Below are 5,636 nucleotides of genomic sequence, written 5' to 3' on the forward strand. Positions count from 1 at the left end.
AGAGCATCTGAGCCATCTGTGCAGTGGGGGCAGGCCAGACAGCTGTGGGTGGCAGCCTGATTTTAATCTGCCTTTGTGCATGAATCAGAGACCCAGCATTTTTAATACTTTACAATACAGGTAAAACTGACTCACGTTTCTCTGGGCAATGAATAGGTACCACTATAGCCTCTGGGATTTCCCCTGCTAAATATCAAAGGCCTGCAACAAACAACAGAGGTGCTAATGCTTCCCAAAGAAAGAGTCCTTTATAATGGAAAGTATTAGTCAACCAGAATACAGAGGAGTCTTTTCCAGATCTTTTACAATAGCTTAAAAGACGCCTCTAATCCAATATCCAACAATTTACTCCTTTGGGCAGATCACTGTGCCTGCCTGATTGTGAGGTTGGGAGCTGCACTGCAGGAACCAAGGTTAATTTACACAAAGCCCATGCAGGGCTTCACACGATAGATTTAAACGTGCCATTATAGACTTGTATTTGAGCTGTGGAACCATGCTTGCAGGGCAAGGGAATGACCTGCAGGTTCTAAATTGCCACAATTTGCCGTGAGCATATTAAATACCTTTTGGAAGACAAAATCAACTGTGGGGACAGACACAATGGGATGATAATTTATTAATGAAGACCTAATTTTGAAAATCGTATTTTAAAGTCATTTCCCTCAGTTATGCTGCTTAATGACATTCCAGTTTTATTCTACTATTGCTTAGGTACCTGTTTGCACTCTATTATTATTCACAGTGTTTGCAATGCTAAAAAGTTACATCCATTTTCTTGTCAGTAATCTAGTTTAGAATATACATTCTTGTATTAGTTTGTATATAGAGTCTTTGTTAACACATGTATATTTACTAGGCAGTAGTAGTTGGTGACAATGGATTTCGTAGCCATTTTTTCAGAGCTTTTTCAAATTTTATGTTATGATTTAAGTGTTCTATTAACACTCCAACATACTGGTTTGCATGTACAAAGCAAAATAAAATATCCATCTGAATGAAAGCACTTTGGTGAAAAGAGGCTTTTCTTTTTTTTTTTTTTTTTTTTTTTTCTGATTTTGATACCAAACTATAAATGTTTCATGCTAGTTATTTGTACTAAAATAACTATGTAAATCTATTTGGGTTTGAAAACTTGGTTTGCATTCCCGCTATAATTTTCAGCATGACTCTGAGAGCTGCTTCCTCCCCAGCAAGTGCAGCCGAGTGCTCTCCCGCGGAAGGGCCCACGGAGGGTGCCTGCAGGCTCCGTGCCCTGCCTCACCCCACCACCTTGCCCCATGACGTTGTGTGACGCGGGGTAGATGTCAAGCAAATGCCTTTGCTGAACACACACGCTTTATTCAGCACCTCCTAGAAGAAAGAAGCTCTAGGAGAAACAAGACATTATTTGCTGGGATTTGCGGGACCCAGCTTGAAAAACAACTTCTTTCCGTGCACACCAGGGATGAGGTGGATGTGAGTCATGAGGGACTTGTTCTCATGGTGCCAGATCATCAGATAAGGTAAACTGGCACAGGTCCACTCCAGTCTGTAAAACCAGCATCGTGTCTGACTGTGGCTCTGGCACAGGACCTCTGTGGATTTCGGTGGGACCGGCCTAGCCCTTGGCTTTGTGGCGGCAGGAGGAGAGAGCTTGCCAGGCTGACAAAGAAACCCTTTGATAATGACCTCAGAGATGGTGCCCTGCAGCACAGCTAACAGCAGGGGAAAACGCACCGAAAAAATTACCGTGTCTGCCAGGAAGCAGAGCAAGATCGAGCTTGAGGAACTCATGCAGAAGTTCTCAGAGGTTTGAGAACAAAAACTTAAAACTAGGCGTTCTTTTCCTTAATACCACAGAAACAACTGTGTTAGTCATTCACTGCTTACACGAATGTGATTAATTTTTTTTAATTTGTATTTTTTTTCACTTTGCACAGGTGCTCTCTAGCAGCATGAACAGAGCTGATAATGAGATATATGTAAAATTTAGGTTGTTTAAAACTTCTCAGTTAATTTCCTGAAAGCAGGGCTTTTTATTATCCTTACAAAGGAAGAATGTTAACAAAAATAGATCAGTATTTTCTAAGAAAATTAGGTCTTTAAGAAAAGTTTTGAAAAAACACAGTATTTGTCTGTTGGAAGAAAAATTCTCAAAGCTGGATCATTAAGCAATGCCATTATTTTGCACAGGCTTTAAATTCAAGCATCTGGGAGAGGAGTGGTTGCTCTGATCTGGCTTTTGGCTTATAATTCCACAAAGTAAGAAGCATTAAAAGCAATCTGCAAAGCCTATCTAAAGCCCTGAAACAGTAATTTTCTTACTAGATCACATAAAATACAGAGTATGTTCTGTCTCTACAGTGAGGCTCTTATGTGATCTCCAGCAAATTATGATGTGCCTCAGTTTTCCGCCTCTAGAGTTCTCAGCTTTACAAGGAAGCCACAAGGTTTTTATTAACTTGTGTTCTCATTTGTTCTGCTATTACAGTCACAAGCACTGAAAACACGCTGATGAAGGCCCAAGCATGGTCCCCAGCCTGCCCTTTAAATCATAGCTTACTTTTGTACGTTCAGATCAATTTATAAATGAACTGACTCTCGGGGTGCTGAGCAGGCAGAGTTGCTGTTAACTTAAGCTCTGAACTAGCAAAAATCCATACACGTGCCCAACTGTGCACTAGGAACAGCCCAGCTGGAGTGTGTCGTTGACTTCAGTAGGATTACATATGCTGTCATTTTTCTTTTTTTTTAAATTTTCTTGGGCAGAAAAGTTGGTTTAAGAATTCCCACCTTCTTCCTACCGCTAATTTCCGCTTCCACCCCACACTTCTCAGTTTTTTGTGAGGGTGTGCTTTAAATGAGATCAGCAAGGAACTCCAGCATCTGCTACGATATGTAACTATGCCCCTTTCATCACCTTCTTCAGAGGTAGTTTCCTTCCAGCCTACTTGCCTCCCCTTCTGTTGACATTAGCGAGCATCGGGTAAGTCAGTCCAGCTTTCTGATCTGTCTGAAAACTAACCACGGGAGTTTTTTTAAGTGAGATCATTGAGCTAATTCATTTACTGTTCAACCACATGAATGTTATTACAACCGTGTGAATGCTAGCACTGGCACTAAAAGGGGATGGCAGCCTCCTTCAGAGACAACACAGCTTTAGGTTGGCTTAAGCCAACTGCAGTATTGCACTCTTTGTGTATAAAAACCTAAGCATACCTTAAGTGTTTGCAGAGTGGACGAGCAGACAGATTTTTGTTTTATCTTTTTGGAATGTTGCAAATTAGTGCTTTTTTGTATCACCTTTAAAGCTATTACATAGTTGCCATCTGCTCTGTTCACAGAACACAGAAGCAAAATATTTTAGCTCTAACCTAGGGGACAGAGGTGTCCTATGACCTGTTAAAGCTTCAGGTTGGTTGCCTTCATACACGCCAAGCAAATCTTTGGAAGGATTTCATTCTAAAAAGCAAAGGCTAAAGCACTGAGAAATCCTTCAAGACGGTGAAACAGAGTAAGCAGAGAGTTTCTTTGCGATGCTCCTGCTAATGTATGTACACGGGAAAGAAGGATTTATACAAGACTGGTTACCTTGCCACAAAAAAGATAAGGTTAGGTTGGTTTCACATGATTTGTTCTCAATAAACCTGCTATTGACTGTCATTTGTCAGCGTGGCTAGCTATTAGCACATTTTTTAAAATTTATTTATTTATTTATTTATTTATTCATTTATGGTCAGGGACCTGGGACCTAGCTGCTCTGGAATTCCATTGCCACCTCTTTTTTCTGCCTCTTGAACCCAAGCTCTTCTGGTGCCCTTTTCCAGTCTTCCTACACTTCAACTAAAAGCTCAGAGCCAGGGCAGCCAGTTCTCTAAGCACCTTAAATATGAATTTTATTTAGGCCAAGCCCTTTTGAAAGCACTTAAGTAATTTAAATTCTCTTAGATGGGCTCTTTCCATGTTCTGTCATGAGCTTTCACTCCTTTGTTGCTGGTGCTTGTTGAATTAATTCTCAACTCACAGTGCAGGTAGACAATAATAATCTACTTTTTGCTTAAGGTCAACTGCCACTTAAGTGCAAGTTGGGTTTTGTCTAACTCAGTTTTACAACTTTCACCATCTTCCTGATGAAACAGGAGTTTGAATGACAATGGATCATTGGTAGAATAAAATATCTGGTGTGCTATTTGGAACAAAGTCGTGCTCACCTCCAGAAGATACAGTGGCCAAGGCCTGGTTCTCCAAATCCCTTCAGCTTAAGCAGAGCACCTTGAGAGCATGGCAGTCTCTCCAGGATGATCCAGTTGCAGCTGAAGTCCCAAATCAAAGCAAGGCACAAGTTAGGATGATAGCCAGGAGGGGGTCAGATAGAGGTGTGGTGATGGGTCACACAGGTGAGCTAAGGGCTTGCCTCTACACACAGCTATTTCTTACTCCTGATTTATTTATACACAGATGTTCTCATTCAGAGTAAGCCATTGTTTAGTTTAACCCAGAGTAAATTAAGTAGGAACAAGTCCACGTGGAATAAAGCCCTGAGAAGAGACTTGGTGTCCCACGTCTTTTGAAAGTAATTAAATGTCTCTTCCGATTCTTTTTAAGTGAAGCTTCGCAAAGACAAGGCTGACTACTGCTGTTATCCTAGCTTTAAAATACATTGTCCTCTATCTATTGCATAACCTGCCAGATTAAACGAACATACGCTAAGTGCCCAGAACAATCAACCTGAGTCCGATATTCAGCATAACAAACAAACACGAGCCTCGTTAACCTTTAGACACGTGATAGGCAGGAAAGTCACGATGCAGATCAGAATAGCCGCCTCACCATCGCGTTACCTATCAAAGGTTGCAGAGCCCTTCCCTCCCACTGCAGCATCTGGGTAACAGAGAAAGGCCCTTTGTTTGGGCCGAGTCCCGGGGTACCTGCAATTAGAGCCATGAAAGGACTCGGGCATCAAAACCTGCTGCCGGGATCACCCAGGCTCCTACTCCCGGGGGCAACTGAAAACCAGGGATGTGTCGGCTCTGGGCGGAACAGCTTCCCAGAGCCCAAGACACCTCGCCTGGGCCGATGCCAGCCGCTGCCACCCCGATGAGGGGGTTCACCCTCCTCTGCGCTTCCCGGAGCGGGCCCCGCGGCGGGAGAAGAGGATGGGGCGCAGCTGCCCATGCCTCTCCCCCCACCCTCCATGATTCCATAGCTTAATTGTCACTGCGCGGGCAGCGCTCCCCTCCTGCCCCAGGAGCTTCGGACACGCGTGTCGCACCCCGATGCCGGGCTCTGACACGGCGGGGGGGGGGAGCTCGCAGAGCACCCGGCAGGGAAGAGGGGGGCGGCGGTGGCGGGGGGGAACCGCCCTTTTGTAGGTACCGAGAGAAGCAATAGGCCCGGCCCCAAGCGTTGCCCGGGCCCTCGGGGACACCCTGTCCGCCCCCGCGGGGGCCGAGCGAGGGCGCTGCGGCGGGGAGCGGGGCCGTGGGTACCGGCGGCAGGGCCGGGCTGTGCCGCCACACTCCCCCCGGGAGCCTCCCCGACTTGGCAGCGCTCGGCTCCCCGCGGGGCGGGCCCGGCCCAGGAAGTGACGCCGCCACCCCCCCCCCCCATACCTGACTCACCTGGGCGGGCGGCGGCGGCCCTGGGCACCGCGG

Source organism: Tyto alba, unplaced genomic scaffold (genome assembly GCF_018691265.1).
Source record: "Tyto alba isolate M040663 unplaced genomic scaffold, T.alba_DEE_v4.0 Super-Scaffold_14, whole genome shotgun sequence".
NCBI classification, from domain to species: Eukaryota; Metazoa; Chordata; class Aves; order Strigiformes; family Tytonidae; genus Tyto; species Tyto alba.